We start from the raw sequence: 18,698 nt of genomic DNA, 5'->3' as shown, positions 1-18,698 counted from the left end.
CTAATGAACACATACAAATATTAAAAAGGGAAGCTGACATTGACGAACCCTAAGGTACACCAGCAAGACTGGAAAATAATGAAGAACAACAATTGGTAAAATGGACTTGCTGCTTCCTTTCTGCTAAAATACTGCTATTACTACTTCTACTTAACATTTCTATAATGCTACACAACATACACAATGCTGTACAAACAACATAGTCTCTGCTCAATAGAGTTTACCATCTAATAAGACAAACAAAGGATAAGAGACTTGGGGCATTTTATAAAGTAAGACAATGGTTAAAAAAGAAAAGAAAAGGAAAGTTAGCTAATGAGGCTAAAAGCAGCCAATCAGGCCTAAGATTTAAAAGCAGCCTCAAAACGTTGGGTCTTTAGAAGGGATTTAAACATGGCAAAAGAAGGAGCATGAGCACCAGCTCAGGAAGACTATTCAAAGCACATGGCACCAAATAGAACTGAAAACCACACCACCTATCCCAATATGCCTAAGATTTGATAATAACACAGTGTGGTCAATGTGATCAAAAGCAGATGAGATATCTAACTGGACAATTACACTGGTCTAATTATTTCCAAATCTTGATAAATATCATCTAAAAAAGAAAGAAGCAAAATTTCAGTACTCCTATTATGCCAAAATCCATAGGGGTAGATTTTACAAAAGTACGCCGGATTTTAATAGATACATGCGTAGCCGCGATTATCTTTTAAAATCGAGGGTCAGCTTGCACAAGGCTGCGCAAAATCGGCAGCCTGTGTGCGCCGAGCCGCGCAGCCCTCCTCCGTTCCCTCCGAGGCCGCTCCGAAATCTCGGAGGGAACTTTCCTTCCACACCCCCCCCCCCCACCTTCCCCTCCCTTCCCCTAACTAACCTGCCCCCCGGCCCTAACTAATTACCCCCTACCTTTATCGTGAAAATTATGCCTGCCCGGAGGCCACGGCCACGCCCTCGGAATGCTCCCGATGACGCGCCGGCCGCAACACGCCCCCGATGATGCGCCGGCCGCGACACACCCCCGGCACGCCCCTCCAGGAAAGCCCCAGGACTTACGCGTGTCCCAGGGCTTTGCGCGCGCCGGCAGCCTATGCAACATAGACTCGGCGCGCGCAGGGGGAGCTCGGAGCAGGTTTTCGGGGGGTACGCGCGTATCCCTTTGAAAATCTGCCACATATTGTTTATTATCTAAAATCTTGTGATCTTCTAAAAAAATGGATGGCTAACTGCAGTCTTCAAGAGCCACAAGCAAGCCTCATTTTCAGGATATCCATCATGAATATGCATGAGATAGATTTACATGCAATAGAGGCAGTGTATGCAAATATATCACATGCATATTCATTATGGGTATCCTGGAAACCAGGCCTGTTTGTGGCTCTTGAGGACCGGAGTTGGCCACTCCTGTTCTAAAGAATCATCTTTGGATTAAGACCCATTTCTCTAACAGCTTACTCAAGGAACAAAGGATGGAGATCAGATGGTAGTTAGAAAGCAAAGAAGCAGATTCAGAAGGTTTTTTTAAAACTAGACCTTTAATAGCTTCCTTCCATGCAGCTGGTACCAAACCCTCCGATAGGGAGAAATTTACCATATTCATCATCATCTCTCCTGTACATTGTATCATATTCTTAACATCCTCAAAAGGACATGGGTCAGGAGCAACAGCTGTTAAATGAATTTGTGTAACAACATCTAGTAAACTCCTCAGAGTCATGGGAGAAAAACTAACCCAAGAAATGGACATAGATGAATCACAAATTTCATCTTGTACTATATCAAATACTAGGGAGATATATGACAGCAAACTATTAATCTTATCTTGAAAATACCTGGCAAACTCTTCACTAGTAGGAACATGATCATCTACTTTCTTTGGCTGCTTTAATAAGTGTCTCACAATTGAAAATGACTTACAAGGTTTGTTCAGAATTATTAACTAACGTGGTATAAAATCTTTTCTTAGTACACAGTATCAATGCTCTGTATGTATTTAAAGCAACTTTATAATTGTCCCTGTCAGATTCTAATTTGGATCCACGCCATTTCCTTTCACATTTACGCAAACATCTGCGACACAACACTGTTTATTAAACCATGGTGCATAATTATATCACAGTTTACGCTGAACCAACCTTACAGGGGCAGTATTATCATTAATTTGTTTAATGGTAGAATTCCACCAGGTCACTGATTGATCTAAAGATTCCTCAGAGCACTGAGACTTGACAACTATACAAAGCTCCTCAAATTTCTCCCTATGAAATGTTTTTCTAATTCTTTTATAAAATATTCAGCTACTTACTACCACTGGTAAATAAAAATCAAACAATAGTAGTTGGTGATCAGACCATGGGACCTGCATATTTCGCCTAAAAGCAATACTTTTTATCATTAGCTAACCTTTCAGATACTAAAATATGGTCAAGAATATGTCCCACTCCATGGACTGGCATGGAAACTAATTGATGTAAACTTACATAAATATAGAAAACTAACTAATACTGAAGGTTCATCATCAAAATGTAAATTAAAGTCTCCTAGAAGGTTAATGTACATTTATTTATATGATATGCTCAATATAATGACTAATATAATGCATCTATTTAATGCTTCTTTGGCCACCCATTCTGGTGCTCCTGCGCTGTGATGTTCTTTTGCAGCTGATACTGTGCTCAGAGGGCACGGGACCTGGGGCAGGGACACATCAATATATGTGCTAAAGGGGCCTGCAGAGCTCAGAGTCAGCCAAGAAGATCGGCAAGCAGTTCTGGTGAGCCTTTCCTCCTCAGCCATCTGTTCCCTCCCAGAGTTGGAAGCATCGCTCTGTGCTAGTGACAGTGGTGATGCTGCAGACTGCGTGGGCAGATTATGGTGGTGGCACCATGATGGGCAGTAGTGGAGAAATAGATGGAGCTAGCAACAGTGCAGGTGGAGCTTTGGCCTGGGAAGGGGCCATCCAGCCTGGTGGTGCTGCAAAGGCTGGTGGGTAGGGGTGTGCATTCATTTTCAACGTATTGGCAATCCACAATGTATATGTCCCTATTCGTTGTATTCGTGGGGTCACGAAACGTATGGCGAACCCCCACGAATACAACGTATCTAACGAATAAACCCCCCACCCTCCTGACACCCCCCCCCCCCAAGACTTACCAAAAGTCCCTGGTGGTCCAGCGGGGGTCCTGGAGCAATCTCCTGCACTCGGGCTGTCGGCTGCCGGTATTCAAAATGGCGCCGATAGCCTTTGTCCTCACTATGTCACAGGGGCTACTGGTGCCATTGGTCGGCCCCTGTCACATGGTAGGAGCACAAGATGGCACCAGCCGTCCATGCCCTGCATCTCCTTCCTCACAACTTCCCAGAGGCCCTGCTGCAAAGGCTAGCATCTCATTCCTGAGTGCTGCAATCTCCTCCACCATTAGGTAATTAATGTCTATAATGTACCTCTTCACAGGAGTGGTCTGCACGTCCTCTTTTCAAGGAGAGATGAGCTCCTGCTCTGCTGAGCTGCCCTCCTGCTGGCTATTTACAAGCTGCCAAAGATCAGGTCTGAGGGAAAGAGTAGAAGCCAGCTAGGTCTCCTCTGGCTCTTGCTGCTCCTTTGCGGGTTCCCCTTTCACCTCATTGTCCTCCTCTGAGTTAGCAAGCAGCACTCATGAGTGCTGCCTTGCCCTTCGGAGGCAGCTTGGTCCTGGCCCATCAGAGTCTTTGCCTGGCTGCTCCCCTGCAAAATGAAAATGTGCACATATTTTCAATATACATGCTATGTTGGTATTTCTCTTCACATTCACTAGACCTTCCTTTCTACCTAACAGAACAACTCCATAATCCCTAATATAACAACTCTTAATATACCACAAACTGTATCGAAAGTATTCCAGTGGTATAAGATACATATCCTGGAAACACTTATGTACCAACATGCAAAGCCAAAGGGAGGACTCACTATATGGGGTGGCTTTTGAAAAGGGTTGCTTACTGGCTCCAGGTGTTGTGAACAGGAAGATCCAGTCCTTGAATTTAGCCATAGAATTCAGGCACTAGTAGTTCTGACTTCCATAAGGCTGTCACTAGACTTCAAGTCCCTGCATGCCTTGGAATAAAACCTGGACTGTTCAGAAAATCTGGAGCCAGCTAGCAACTTTTGAATGCTGGGCTATCTGCATTGTGCACCAAATGATATTTCACACATAAGAATTTAAGATTTTCCATACTATGTCAAACCAAAGGTCCATCAAGCCCCATATCCTGTTTCTAACAGTGTCTATTCCATGTCACAACTACCTGGCAGGATCCTAAAATATCATAGATTCCATGCTGCTTATCTAAGGGATAAGCAGTGGATTTCCCCAAGTCCACTTTAATAATGGTTTATGGACTTTTCTTCTAGGAACTTGTCTAAAACTTTTTAAAACCCAGCTACACTAACAGCTTTCATCACATCCTGAGGCAACAAATTCCAGAGTATAATTATGCATTGAGTATAAAAATATTTTCTCCCCCTTTTGTCTTAAATGTATAACCAAGCAACTTCATTAAATGTCCCCTAGTTTTTGTACTTTTTGAAAGAGTAAACAATCGATTTGCATTTACCCGTTCCATTCCACTTATTTTATAGACCTCTATCATATCTCCCCATAGCACCTCTTCTCCAAACTGAAGAGCCCTAACCTCTTCAGCCTTTCCTCATAGAAGAATCATTCCATTCCCTTTATTATTTTGGTCACCCTTCTCTGTACCTTTTTTAATTCTGCTATGTCTTTTTTGAGATGCGGTGACCAGAACTACACAATATTACTACAATACTCAAGGTGTGGTCGCTACATGGAGTGATACAGAGGCATTATGATATTCTCTGTTTCATTCTCCATTCCTTTCCTAGTAATTCCTAGCATTTTATTTGCTTTCTTGTTCACTGCCGCACACTGAGCAGAGGATTTCATGACATCTAGATCCTTTTTCTGGGTGACTCCCAAAATGGAACTTTGCATTGTCTATGTAACCCTTTCTTGGGGACACAAACTTATTTATTCTTCGGATCTGCTCCAGTTAGCACTTTTCCCATAACATTACTCCCTGTCCCCAGGGAGGATCCTTTTTGTGGGGGAGAAGCTCTCACTTATGGCCCAGGCAGTGGTGTGTTCCTTTCTGTGTGTGCTGTTAGACGTTGCATCCCAAGACATGAGATGCAAGGACAAATCAGGCAGGACAAGGCTCTAGGCCCTGTTAGCTGGGGAAGATCATTTACGCTTACTTATTGTGCTGTTTATTTATTATTGTCAGACATTCTTATAGGGGTGTGCATTCGGTCCCTACGTATTGGCAATCCGCAACAGATGTGGCCATATTCGTTGTAATTCATGGGGAAGCGAAACATATCGCGATTCCCCATGAATACACGAATCTTCGCCGAATTATACAGCCGCCTAAAGAAACCAATTTAAACAAACCCCCACCCTCCTGACCTCCCCCCCCCCAAGACTTACCGAAACTCCCTGGTGGTCCAGCGGGGGGTCCGGGAGCCATCCCCTGCACTCACATCCTCGGTGCCAGTATTCAAAATGGCGCCGATCGCCTTTGCCCTCACCATGTCACAGGGGCCGACCGTCGGCGATCAGTGCCATTTTGAGTACTGGCATCCAACGGCCGGCGTGCAGGAGGTCGCTCCCGGACCCCCGCTGGACTTTTGGCAAGTCTTGTGGGGGTCAGGAGGGTCCCCCAAGAATTGCCAAAAGTCCCTGGTGGTCCAGCGGGGGTCCGGGAGTGACCTCCTGCACTCGGACTGTCAGCTGCCAGTAATCAAAATGGCGCTGATAGCCTTTGCCCATACTATGTCACAGGGGCTACCGGTGCCATTGGTCAGCCCCTGTCACATGGTAGGAGCACAAGATGGTGCCAATGGCCATGTGACAGGGGCTGACCAATGGCACCGGTAGCCCCTGTGACATAGTAGGTCAAAGGCTATCAGCGCCATTTTGAAACCAGTACCGAGGGTGTGAGTGCAGGGGATGGCTCCAGGACCCCCCCGGTGGACCACCAGGGGGTTTTGGTAAGTCTTGGGGGGGTCAGGAGGGTGGGGGTTGTAGTTAATTTAATTTTAGTGGGGAAATGAATAGAAATTGACGTATTAACATATCGGGGTGCCATACGCTGAATACAATATATCTGCCCCCCGACGAATCCGAATCCTGAATGCAACGTATGGCGTTCCTCTGCACATCTCTACATTCTTATAAGTGTCTGTTTTTGTTACGCCCCTGCCTACACTTCACATGGACAGAGCCTTACCTCCGCGGCCTAGCCTGATCCTGACGTTGCTCCTCGCGGCTCGGAGGCCGCAGCTGAAGCCGGGGCCTCGCCTGACGCGGCCGACGCCGGGTGCTCCCGCGGCCCAGGAGCCATGCCGGGTCCTTGCCTCGCCTGGAGGCCGCTGCTGACTCCTCCGTTCTTCGTGGCCTGGAGCCGCCGCCCATGCCACTTCTCAGGGCCCTCCTCCCATGTGGCTGACATGCCGCCGATGGCCGACTCCTTCCTGCTTTAGCGTCTGCAGGGCCGCTGTCCAGGGTCCTGCAGACTTCCTCTGACTGCTCCTCCTAAGGGGCAGGCCCGCAGCTTTCCCCCATTCTTATGGGGTCAGTCAGGCGTGGTCCTACGGACAGGTCCTCCCTGGGAGTTGCCTCTTCAGCCCTATAAGAGGGTCCTGCTTCATTCCAGCTTTGTCTTCGCATCAGCTCAGATGCTCCTGAAGACGTCTCTTCTCCTGATGTCCGATTCCTGAGTCCGGATCCTGATGACTGATTTCTAAGCCCAGATCTTGATATCTGTTCCTAAGTTCGGATCCTGATATCTGTTCCAAGTCCGGACGTCCATGAGTCCAGATCCCGAAGTCCATTCCAAGTCCAGACATCCGTGAGTCCAGCTCTTGATGTCTTTTCCAAGTCCGGACGTCTGTGAGTCCTGATCCGGATATCCGTTCCAAGAAGTTCTATGTTCTAAGTCCTGCAGTCCATTCCAAGAAGTTCAATTTTCCTAGTCCTGCAGTCCATTTCAAGTCCTGCAGTCCTTTCGAAGATGATCCAAGATATTTTAAGATATTCCTAGTTCGAAGTTCCTAGTTCCTAGAGGTCTGAGAGTCCTCATCCTGTGATGTCCCTTGTCGCCCTTTCATGTTGTCCCGGTCCTAATGCACCCGTGTCTCCGGAGATTTCCTGTTTTTACTCTGTTTCCATACTCCAAGCTTTTATCTGGTTCCCTAGTTCTGACTCCAGAGGATCCGAGGGGTTTCCACTAACCTGCATTATGAGACTGCCTGAGCTTGCCCTGATCTCCTCGTGGTCCACGATCAGCCATCCAGCTGTATAAGGCGCGAAGGGGACAGTGTGATCCGTGACCAGCCCCACGTGCTGTGTAGGGCACCTGAGGGTTTTGCTCATCCATACCTGTGTCCTGTTCCTCGCCTGAGTCTTCAGAGTGGTCCGCAACCAGCCCTATGTGCTGTGTAGGGTGCCTGAGGGACTTGCCTTCCTAGTCTACTTTCCAAGTCCCAAGTCTTCAGCTCTACGTTCCAAGTCCCAAGACTTCAGCTCTACGTTCCAAGTCCCAAGTCTTCTGCTCCATGTTCCACGTTTCAAGTCTTCTGCTCCACGACGTACTCTTTGTGAGTCCCAAGCTCCACGTCATCCTCTGACTCTTGTGCTCTCACTTTCCTTGAACTCTCCGAGGTTCCAAGTTCCAAGTCCTAGCCAGAGACCTACATTGTAGCCTGTGTTCCTAGCTCCATCCAGCTCTGCTCCTATGTGGCCCATTCCCGCACACACACCTCACCACAGATGTGACTCATGTCCTGACCTGAGCCACCCTGTTGCCCAAGGGTTCCGCTCTCCTATGAGCCAAGCGATGCGTGCCAAGCACACACCATCGGCCCCTGAAGTCTGTGCTCACAACATTTTTATGATTATATTATTGCAGACAAAAGATAGCTAACACTGTTCTATCAAAATATCAAACACAAAACTACAGTAAAGAACAGTCCATAGTTACAACTCTAAAGGATCTATAAACACTGGATTTATTTTTTACACATTTCTTTACAAATTTTATTACATTCAAAAATTCTTCAAAGCTCCATTTTACCACATAATCATTTAACAACAATATTCATCACCTCCCATATTATGCATTATTCCCCTTTAAAATAAAAAATATCATTATAAAATCCACTATAAAAAGCAATGTAGATGACTCTGTGAATTACTTAAAAAGAAAACAGTCCAGAGGCATCAAGTATCCATAACTGTCCAAACACTGGTATATCACTGGTATATCAAATTTCCTTTTATAATCAACGTAGATCTCTTGAGTTTTTCAATAGTGTATCAAAGTTGTTAATAAATAATGATGTAACTCATGGAACTATCAATCACATTCTCAAAGGAACTTATGGAAACCTTTATTCACTTCATCCACAAGAAGACCCAATCCATAGTCTTTCTTACTCCCAAATGTCTTCCAGACTGATATTCTACCTGATTATGGGGAGACACAGTCTATAAACAGTAATCACATTCTCAAAAGTGCTACAGGTTGGTCAGTTCATGTATCATGAGATGTATGATATTGGACCGTGACGTCTGGAAATGGGGATGAATATCAGCTTGAGAGGCATTTGAGGGTGACAAGGGCAATGTAGTGAACTCTTTCATGGATAAAGTGAATGAGCGTTCCTTGTAGCACTTGTTCCTTGTAACACTATTGAAGTTATAAAGAATTTTTGAATGTAATAAAATTTGTAAAGAAATGTGTAAAAAATATATCCAGTGATTAAAGATCCTTTAGAGTTATAACTATAGACTGTTCTTTACTGTAGTTTTGTGTTATGCATATATTATACAGAAAAATATAGCTTTTCATATTTTCATGTAAGTCATAGGTGTCATTATTTTCTTAGTGTGTCTGTGTGGTCCAGACTACAAGGCAAAAACCTCCATTCTTCCACCCACTACAACCTCCGGCCCCATCTCGCTTGGCATACAGCCAGTCCAGCCATGACTGTTCTATTTGGTGCAGCTCCCAGGCCTTCTTCTTCAGGTCCTGAATCTATACAGAGAAATAGGAATACAAAATGTATAGGCACTGTAGCTGCTACAGTGGCCTCCATACTTGTATGAATCTATGTATTCTATTGACATCTAGAGTGAGTAGCATAGTACTTTGAACTTCCTTAATGTACTTAGGTGTGCTGCCACCAGGCCTGAAAGTCCCTCAGAACAGGGAAATTCCATGAACTTCCATATTACTCTGTTTCATGAGGAAGCAAGCTGGGCAGTCCAGCCAATGGGAATATCACTTTCTAGAGAGTACAATACACTACTTTGGGGAGTAAGAGAAACCGTAGGACAGGGACAAATCTCTCCCTTCTGAAAGAAGGGCATTGGTTTATTTTGTTATTGAGGCCACCATTAGATCTATTACATGTCCCATAGGAAGTTTCAGCCCATAACTGCACCATTACTATAATTGTGATTAATGTTTTAAGTGCTTCCTTGCCTGGGATTTCATTCTTCCAATATATTACATTGGCAACACGTGCATTGATCATACTATTCATGGGATATATACAATTGTTACTGTATTCAGGCATACCTATTGACTTTTGCCCTATCTGTAGGCCACTTTAGGGTTCCCCTAGTAACTCCCTATGCCCACCTTAAGCAGTCCCCACCTCCATCTCCACACCTCTATAGCTGCCCCTCCAGTGACCCCACACACACACCCTAACCAGCCCCCCTCCCTTCTACCCACAATCTACTTAGCCCCTTGGGTAAGAAGCACAGTAGTTAAACTCCCACTGCAGGCCTTTCCATGCCTGCATATTTTCATGGAGGTTCCTCCTAACTCCCCAGATGTGAACGATAACCCTCTCATTTTCTATATTCAGGAATGTCAAGCAGGTGAAGTCCTTGATGGTAAAGTTAGGCTGTTGTGCTGGTGGTGGCATCATGGAATAAGCCTGCCCTGGCAGAGCTGGAAGTTGTGCGTCTTAGAAACAAACATCTGGTTTATGCCCAGATTTGTGTGTGAGCAATGTGGACAAGTCCAAAATGATAAATTGCAGGAGGACTTTGCGAGACTGGAAGATTGGGCATCCAAATGGCAGATGAAATTGAATGTGGACAAGTACACTGTGATGCATATAGGGAAAAGTTATCCATGCTGGAATTACATATTAGGTTCCATATTAGGAGTTACCTCATAGGAAAAATATCTAAGCGTCATAGTGAATAATACATTGAAATCATTGGCTCGGTGTGCTGTGGTGGTCTAAGAAGAAAACAAAATGTTAGGATTTATTAAGAAAGGTATGATGAATAAAAGAGAGAATGTCATAATGCCTCTGTATTGCTCCATGGTGAGACCACGCCTTAAATACTGTGTGTAATTATGGTGGTCACCACATTTCAAAAAATATTTAGTTGCACTGGTGAAGGTACAGAGAAGGATGAGCAAAATGATAAAGGGGATGGAATGGCTCCTCTATGAGGAAAGGCAAAAGAGGTCAGCGCTGTTCAGTTTGGAGAAGAGATGGTTGAAGGTGAATATGATAGAAGTCTATATAATCATGAGAAGACTAGAATGGGTACATTTGAATTGGTTATGTACTCTTTCAGATAATGGACTAGAGGGCACTCCATGACGTTTAGCACATTAAAAACAACCAGAGAAAAAAGAGGTTCATTCCAGATGAGAGAGAGAGAGAGAGAGAGCCTTGCTATAGATCCTACTCCCAGGTATTTGTATCCCCATGGTAGGCCCACCTAGTAACTCGAGGTGGGGATTAGGTATGAGCGTAGGGGGTTGGGGGCCACTTTCACATTCAACATGAGATGTACGAACAGAACAGTGGTCTCTTGTGAAGATTTGATGACCTTCGGAGTGAGGAAACTCACTCCAAGAAGAGATTTGGGCAACATTCTCTCAACCTAGCTTGTTGTTGCCCAGGTAGAGTGTCCATCAAGCTAGGTTGAGAGAACATTAGCCGCGATAGGAGCCGCGCTAACACTGCGGCTGTTTCGCGGCACATGATAACTGTTTCCCGCTTTACATATACTCCGCCCCAACTCCGCCCCCTGAATACCAAATTACAAATTTGCATTCGCAAATCGCGTTAACGGGTGTTAGCGCGATTTGCGAATTTATCTCCCGCGGTAACTCCTTGGAAAATGACCCCCTTAGTGTACCTGGGTTTAAAATAGGTTTAGAAAAAATTCCTGCAGGAAAAGACCATAAACTACTATTAATCAAGTTGACTTAGGGAATAGCCACTGCTATTGCTGGTATTAGTAGCATGGGATCTATTTAATGTTTGGGTACTTGCCAGGTACTTATAACCTGGATTGGCCACTGTTGGAAATAAGATGCTGGGCTTGATGGACCCTTGATCTGACCCAGTATGGCAACTTCTTATGTTCTAATATTCTAACAAAAGACCATGTGTAAATGTAAGAAAAATATGCATGTGTAACATATACTGTACATAAAAATAACATGTGTTTTATATCATGTGTGCTCTTGCACACACACAATATAAAAATCACATGCATGGAATTAAACTTACAGCAAAGTCTCTGAAAGCAAACTTCCATAAAAAAAGAACTCTGGGCCCCTTCAAAGAGTAAGGCAAAAGTTCTACAGTGCTTTTTGAAGAAGCTTTGGATAATGTAGGATTTTTTTCTGTAAAATCTAGCCCTATGTTGTTTGACTCTGAACCCTAAAAGGTCAAATACATGACACATGAAAGGGAGATTTTGCCTTTACTGAGCCATTTAATCATTGCCACTGCCATCCTAGAGTGTTTATCAATCAAATCAGAATTATATAGAAAAGAAAAGAATTAAATATTATTAACTATGCTCAGTGCCTGATTCGGCTAGTAAGGGCATAGTTTGAAAAATCATGCATTGCTCTCTCTTTCATCCTGGCCAATGGATATTTGCTCAAAGGAGAATAATATGACAAAGAAAGACTGGCTGACTATTGTGCAGTGGTGTATAGCGAAAGAGATAAATTAATTACACTTAAGATACTGGTCTACAATCTGCACTCTGATAAAGCATTTCTACTAAAGCTGGAAGAAGATGGATGTTTTTATTCATCCACTTTATAGTATGGGTCACATTAATTTCCTACTATGCAAATGTGCCACATTAACATAGAATGTGTTCCCTTTGCCTGAACATCCCGATTGGAACATTCATGGGATAACATTAGTGGAATCTGTTAAAACATTTCTCTGACAGAGTTGGTGGCTCCTCTCTCCTGGCCAGAGTCAGCCACAGCAACAGCTTCTCTCCCATTATACCTGTTTTACTGACACTCTGTGGTCGCCATAGGTCTTGCAGCCTCTGAATAATTAATTATAATACCAAAAATAACAATAAAGTGCCACACACTCAGAAAACATCACTACAAAAAAAGAAGTGGGTAATAAACCAAAACTTATATAACAGGTATGCGCTACAAATGACAAAAGCACCATTGCACTCCAATTATAATCATTCCTCCTTTTTCTTAAAAAAGTTTTGTCCAAAAGTATTGCAAAGTGTATCAAACAAATGTCGGCATCGGGAATATTGGGACTATTGCATGAGAGTTTCAGCCATTTCTAGAAGATTTGTCTATTGAGGAATAATTTACCATCTAAGAAGATCCAGTGGTTGTTCCATGATTCTATGGAGGTCTATATTCAGCACAGTCCAGATAGCAAAGTTAAACCATATAAACTTTGGAGGCATATTCAACAGTGTAGCCACACTAGTTAATAGAGCCAGTTAGCTTAATTACGAGCCGATACAGTAAAAATCGCGGGAGCGTGGGCAAGCGCCCGCTCTCCTGTGCGCGTGATACAGTAAATTAATTTATTTAAATTAGAGCTGGCAGTAAAAAGAGGCACTAGGGACACTAGTGCGTCCCTAGCGCCTATTTTCAGACAGGAGCGGCGGCTGTCAGCGGGTTTGACAGCTGACGCTCAATTTTGCCGGTGTCGGTTCTCGAGCCCGCTGACAGTCACAGGTTCGGAAACCGGACGCCGACAAAATTGAGCGTCCGGTTTTCAACCCGCAAGCCGCGGGCCTATTTCAAATTTTTTTTTTTTTTACTTTTTTGTTTTTTTTAACTTTCGGGACCTCCGACTTAATATCGCTATGATAGCGCTATGATATTAAGTTGGAGGGTGCACAGAAAAGCAGTTTTTACTGCTTTTCTGTGCACTTTCCCGGTGCCCGGAGAAATTAACGTCTACCTTTGGGTAGGCGCTAATTTCTGAAAGTAAAATGTGTGACTTGGCTGCACATTTTGCTTTCTGAATCGCGTAGGAATACCTAGTAGGGCCATCAACATGCATTTGCATGTTGTGGGCGCTATTAAGTTCAAGGGTTGGATGCGTGTTTTCGACGCGCTATTACCCCTTACTGAATAAGGGGTAAAGCTAGCACGTCGAAAACGCGTGTCTAATCGCAGGTTAACAGTGCGCTCCGCCACCAGATCTCACACTCACAAAACATCACTACAAAAAAAGAAGTGGGTAATAAATCAAAACTTATATAACAGGTATGCATTAATGATAGAGCTGTGCTACAAATGACAAAAGCACCATTGCACTCCAATTATAATCATTCCTCCTTTTTTTTAAGAAAGTTTTGTCCAAAAGTATTGCAAAGTGTATCAAACAAATGTACTGTACTGTATCGGCCTGTTAGTGAGCTGGCTAACTATAGTCGACTAACTTTAGGGCAGCTCTTTGACTCAACCGGACTTAACCGGCTATGACATCTGGCTAACTCTGAATATTGGAGTTAACCGATTAATTTAGCCGGTTAACTCAACTCCTCCCAATTAAGTCCCTGGACTCCTCTAACTCATCTGGCTAAATTCTAGCTCCCTAACTTATTAGCTGGCTAGAACTTAGCTAGATAAAGTCAGAATATAGCCGGTTAAGCCATTATGTTATAATAGTTATCCATCTATTTATTTATTTATTTATTTATATTTTTATATACCGCGGTTCCTATATGAGATACAGATCGCCTCGGTTTACAATAAACAGAAACTTCGCTCAAAAGCAGTACATAAAACAGTAGAATACTAAAACTGGTGCAACTGGAACAGCAGTTACAACTGGTACAGCAGGTACAACTGGATCAGCAGGTACAACTGGAACAGCAGGTACAACTGGTACAACTGGTACAAACGGTACATAGAAAACTAGAGCTGATACAAAAGTAGGGATGTGAATCGTTTTTCAACGATTAAAATTATCGTCTGATAATTTTAATATCGTCTTAAATCGTTATAGAACACAATACAATAGAAATTCTAATGATTTATCGTTAAAAATCGTTAAATCGTGTTAGTGCGCACTAATGGGAGTTAGTGCGCACTTACTCCCAGTTAGTGCGCACTAACTCCCGTTAGTGAGCACTAACAGAAAATGATACAAATTGACACTTTCCAGGTCAGTGAAGGTCAGTTAGGAATGAATATGTATTCCTATTGGCTGGCTGCCCTCTTATCTATTGATGTTACCAAGGTTCCCACTGAGGTGATGGTTGGGGGGATGGGAAATGGAACTGGAAACTCACGAACACCAACAGAAAATGATACAAATTGTTGACACTTCCCAGGTCAGTAAAGGTCACTTAGGATGAATATGTATTCCTATTGGCTGGCTGTGCTCTTATCTATTGATGTTACCAAGGTTCCCACTGAGGTAATGGTTGGGGGGATGTGAAATGGAAACAATTGGAAGCTTGACAAAAAAAGTAATGTGATGATCATCACTCATGTGACTAGAACTTGTTTGTTTATTATTTTTGTTAGCAGGCACGTGAAATGCTAGTGCATGTTGAATTTGCCAATCACTGTGCATTTTAGAAAGGTGGTCCTGGCTGGAACTACACAGTTCAAATATATGTGGTAATTGATTGTTGGTAAGTGTATTTTTTAAGTAGCCACACTGGCCACCAGTATGTTTACTTTTCCTCCTACTTAACTCACTAGCTCAGCTTTATAAGAAGGGCTTCTCTGCTTGTGTGTTGCTTTTGTTTGGTGTGAGGAGAGCAGAAACATCAGATCTTTATTCAATCTACTACAGTCATCTATTATATTAACCTACTCAATTTTTTTTAAATGATTTATTATATCACTGAATTAATAATTAATTATTATTAGGTGGTGGTGAATGGCTGACTAGGCTACTAGCCTAGTGTCACTGGTGAGGCTAGTGGCATTTTAGCAGAATTATAATTTATTTTTATTAGTACTGCAGCAGTAATATATTCAAGCCTAGGTAGGCAGGCAGTGCACCACTCCAGCAGTCACATCATTGCTTCCTGTGCATTGCATTATGTGCACACATTGACTCCAGCTTGGGGACAAGGCAGGTCTCCTTTACTGCACACATTGACTCCAGCTTGGGGATAAGGCAGGTCTCCTTTACTGCACACATTGACTCCAGCTTGTGGAAAAGGCAGGTCTCCTTTACAGCACACTGACTCCAGCTTGGGGACAAGGCAGGTCTCCTTTACTGCACCCATTGACTCCAGCTTGGGGACAAGGCAGGTCTCCTTTACTGCACACACTGACTCCAGCTGTGGAAAAGGCAAATCTCCTTTACTGCACACATTGACTCCAGCATGTGGAAAAGGCAGGTCTCCTTTACTCCACACATTGACTCCAGCTTGGGGAAAATGGCAGGTCTCCTTTACTGCACACATTGATTCCAGCTTAGGGATAAGGCAGGTCTCCTCTACTGCACACATTGACTCCAGCTTGTGGAAAAGGCAGGTCTCCTTTACAGCACACTGACTCCAGCTTGGGGACAAGGCAGGTCTCCTTTACTGCACCCATTGACTCCAGCTTGGGGAAAAGGCAGGTCTCCTTTACAGCACATTGACTCCAGCTTGGGGAAAAGGCAGGTCTCCTTTACTGCACACATTGATTCCAGCTTGAGGACAAGGCAGATCTCCTTTACTGTACACACTGACTCCAGCTGGGGAAAAGGCAGGTCTCCTTTCCTGCACACATTGACTCCAGCTTGTGGAAAAGGCAGGTCTCCTTTACTGCACACATTGACTCCAGCTTGTGGAAAAGGCAGGTCTACTTTACTGCACACACTGACTCCAGCTTGGGGACAAGGTAGATCTCCTTTACTGCACACACTGACTCCAGCTTGGGGACAAGGCAGGTCTCCTTTACTGCCCACACTGACTCCAGCTGTGGAAAAGGCAAATCTCCTTTACTGCACACATTGACTCCAGCATGTGGAAAAGGCAGGTCTCCTTTACTCCACACATTGACTCCAGCTTGTGGAAAAGGCAGGTCTCCTTTACTGCACACGTTGTGCAGGAAGATCACAACACCCCTGATATCAGGGTTAGGGCACTGTGTGCAGGAAGATCACAACACTCCTGGTATTAATAGGGATAGGGCACTGTGTGCAGGAAGATCACAACACCCCTGGGGTCAGGGTTAGGGCACTGTGTGCAGGAAGATCACAACACTCCTGGTATTAATAGGGATAGGGCACTGTGTGCAGGAAGATCACAACACTCCTGGTATTAATAGGGATAGGGCACTGTGTACATGAAGATCACAACACCCCTGGTGCCAGGGTTAGGGCACTGTGTGCAGGAAGATCACAACACCCCTGGTATCAGGGTTAGGGCACTGTGTGCAAGAAGATCACAACACCCCTGGTATCAGGGTTAGGGCACTGTGTGCAGGAAGATCACAACACTCCTGGTATTAATAGGGATAGGGCACTGTGTACATGAAGATCACAACACTCCTGGTGCCAGGGTTAGGGCACTGTGTGCAGGAAGATCACAACACCCCTGGTATCAGGGTTAGGGCACAAGTTCTAGTCACATTGACTGATCACATTACTTTTTTTGTCAAGCTACCAACTGTTTCCATTTCCCATCCCCCATATACTGTCAGTGGGAACCTCGGTAACATGAATAAATAAGAGGGCAGCCAATAGGAATACATATTCATTCCTAAACTGACCTTAACTGACCTGAAAAGTGTCAAATTGTATCATTTTCTGTTAGTGCGCACTAATCGGAAAAACCGATTTTTTAACTAAAAAATCGTGCCAAACACGATTTTCTTCTCCTGCCAGACGATTTCGATCGTTAAGACGATAGGGCACACGATTCACATCCCTATACAAAAGGTATATAAAACTTGTGGAAAAGGAGCTGGGAGCAGGCAGTGGAGTTGGAGGTAATATACAGGAAGAAACTGGACGACCGCCTCATATAATTGATGTACAATCAACAAGAAAACAGGAGACAGATGCGGGCAAAATAAATATGCTTCATGGAAAAGGAAGGGATTAGCATTGAGAACATAAGGGAGAGGGAGGGAAGAAATGGGAAGGGCGAGACTGATGTAAAAAACCAGGGCAAAGTTTTAAGTGTCAGGGAAAGCTTGGAGGAAGAGCCAAGTCTTAAGATTTTTTTTTGAATGTCTAGTGGCATGGTTCAAGTCGTAGGTCAGGAGGGAGAGCATTCCATTGGTGAGGGCCAGCTGTAAATAGAGCCTGCTTTTTTCTTGAGGTTTGCGCTGGCTGGGCATAAAGTGTGCCTTTGTATGCATTTCTGATGGGTCTGGATGACATGTGAGGTCTCAGTTGGGTGCTAAAAATGAGTGGCAAGAGGTTGTGTGTTGCTTTATGTATGAATGTGAGCACTTTGAATAGAATCCTGTATTTGACGGGCAGCCAGTGAAGAGTACGTAAGATAGGGGTGATGTGATCTCTTTTATTGGAGTTAATGAGGATTCTGGCAGCGGCGTTCTGTACCATCTGTAGTGGTTTGATGGAGTTGGTCGGTATGCCGAGCAAGAGGGAGTTACAATAATCAATCTTGGATAGGATGATGGATTGTAGCACAAGGCGGAAATCGTTGAAGTGAAGGAGTGGTTTAAGCTTTCTGAGGACTTGCAATTTGTGAAAGCATTCCTTAGTGGTGTTATTTATAAATTTTTTTAGGTTTAGCTGGTTGTCTAGCCAGTTTCCTAGGTCCTTGACAGCGGGTGGAAGGATTGGGTTAGGGGTTGTGGGTTAGGAGGAGCTTGGAGGGTTGAGCCGGATGTAAGTGTCGTCATGAGAGATGATGAGCATCTCAGTTTTATTGGAATTGAGAACTAGGTTAAGACTGGCGAGTAAGTCCTTGATTGACTGCAGACAGACATTCCAATGGGCCAAGGTTTTGTGAAGGGAATCTGTGATTGGGATGAGAATTTGAACATCGTCTGCGTAGAGATAGTGATTTAGCTTAAGATTAGTGAGTAACCGACAGAGTGGGAGAAGGTATATATTGAAAAGAGTGGGAGAGAGGGAAGATCCTTGGGGGACTCCTTGGTCTGAATGGACGGGAGGAGAGTCTTTATTGTTTACCCTAACTTTAAAGAACCTGTTGCCTAAGAAGGACTTAAACCAGCTGAGGGCAGCTCCCTTGATGCCAATGTTTGCTAGTCGTTCTAAAAGAATTGTGTGTTTTACCGTATCAAAAGCTGCGGATAGGTCTAATAGAACAAGAAGGTAGGATTGACTGTTATCCAGATTCATGAGGATGGTGTTTGTGAGTGATAATAGGAGGGATTCCGTGTTCAGAGATTTGCGGAATCCGTACTGC

The 18,698-nt window shown here is 44.0% G+C and overlaps 1 long non-coding RNA gene across 2 annotated transcripts in view; it reads right to left on the bottom strand.

Moving 5' to 3' along the window:
- Window positions 1-18,698, bottom strand: part of LOC115090954 — a 290,656-nt gene that overhangs the window by 87,479 nt on the left and 184,479 nt on the right. For both annotated transcript variants that reach the window (XR_003856552.1, XR_003856553.1), the window contains one exon: window positions 3,445-3,724. This is a non-coding gene — a long non-coding RNA (uncharacterized LOC115090954). The remainder of the gene's footprint in view (window positions 1-3,444; window positions 3,725-18,698) is intronic.

The sequence above is a fragment of the Rhinatrema bivittatum genome, chromosome 4 (genome assembly GCF_901001135.1).
Source record: "Rhinatrema bivittatum chromosome 4, aRhiBiv1.1, whole genome shotgun sequence".
NCBI classification, from domain to species: domain Eukaryota; kingdom Metazoa; phylum Chordata; class Amphibia; order Gymnophiona; family Rhinatrematidae; genus Rhinatrema; species Rhinatrema bivittatum.
The sequence above is the reverse complement of the archived record's forward strand: the minus strand, read 5'-3'. Positions and strand labels throughout refer to the sequence as shown.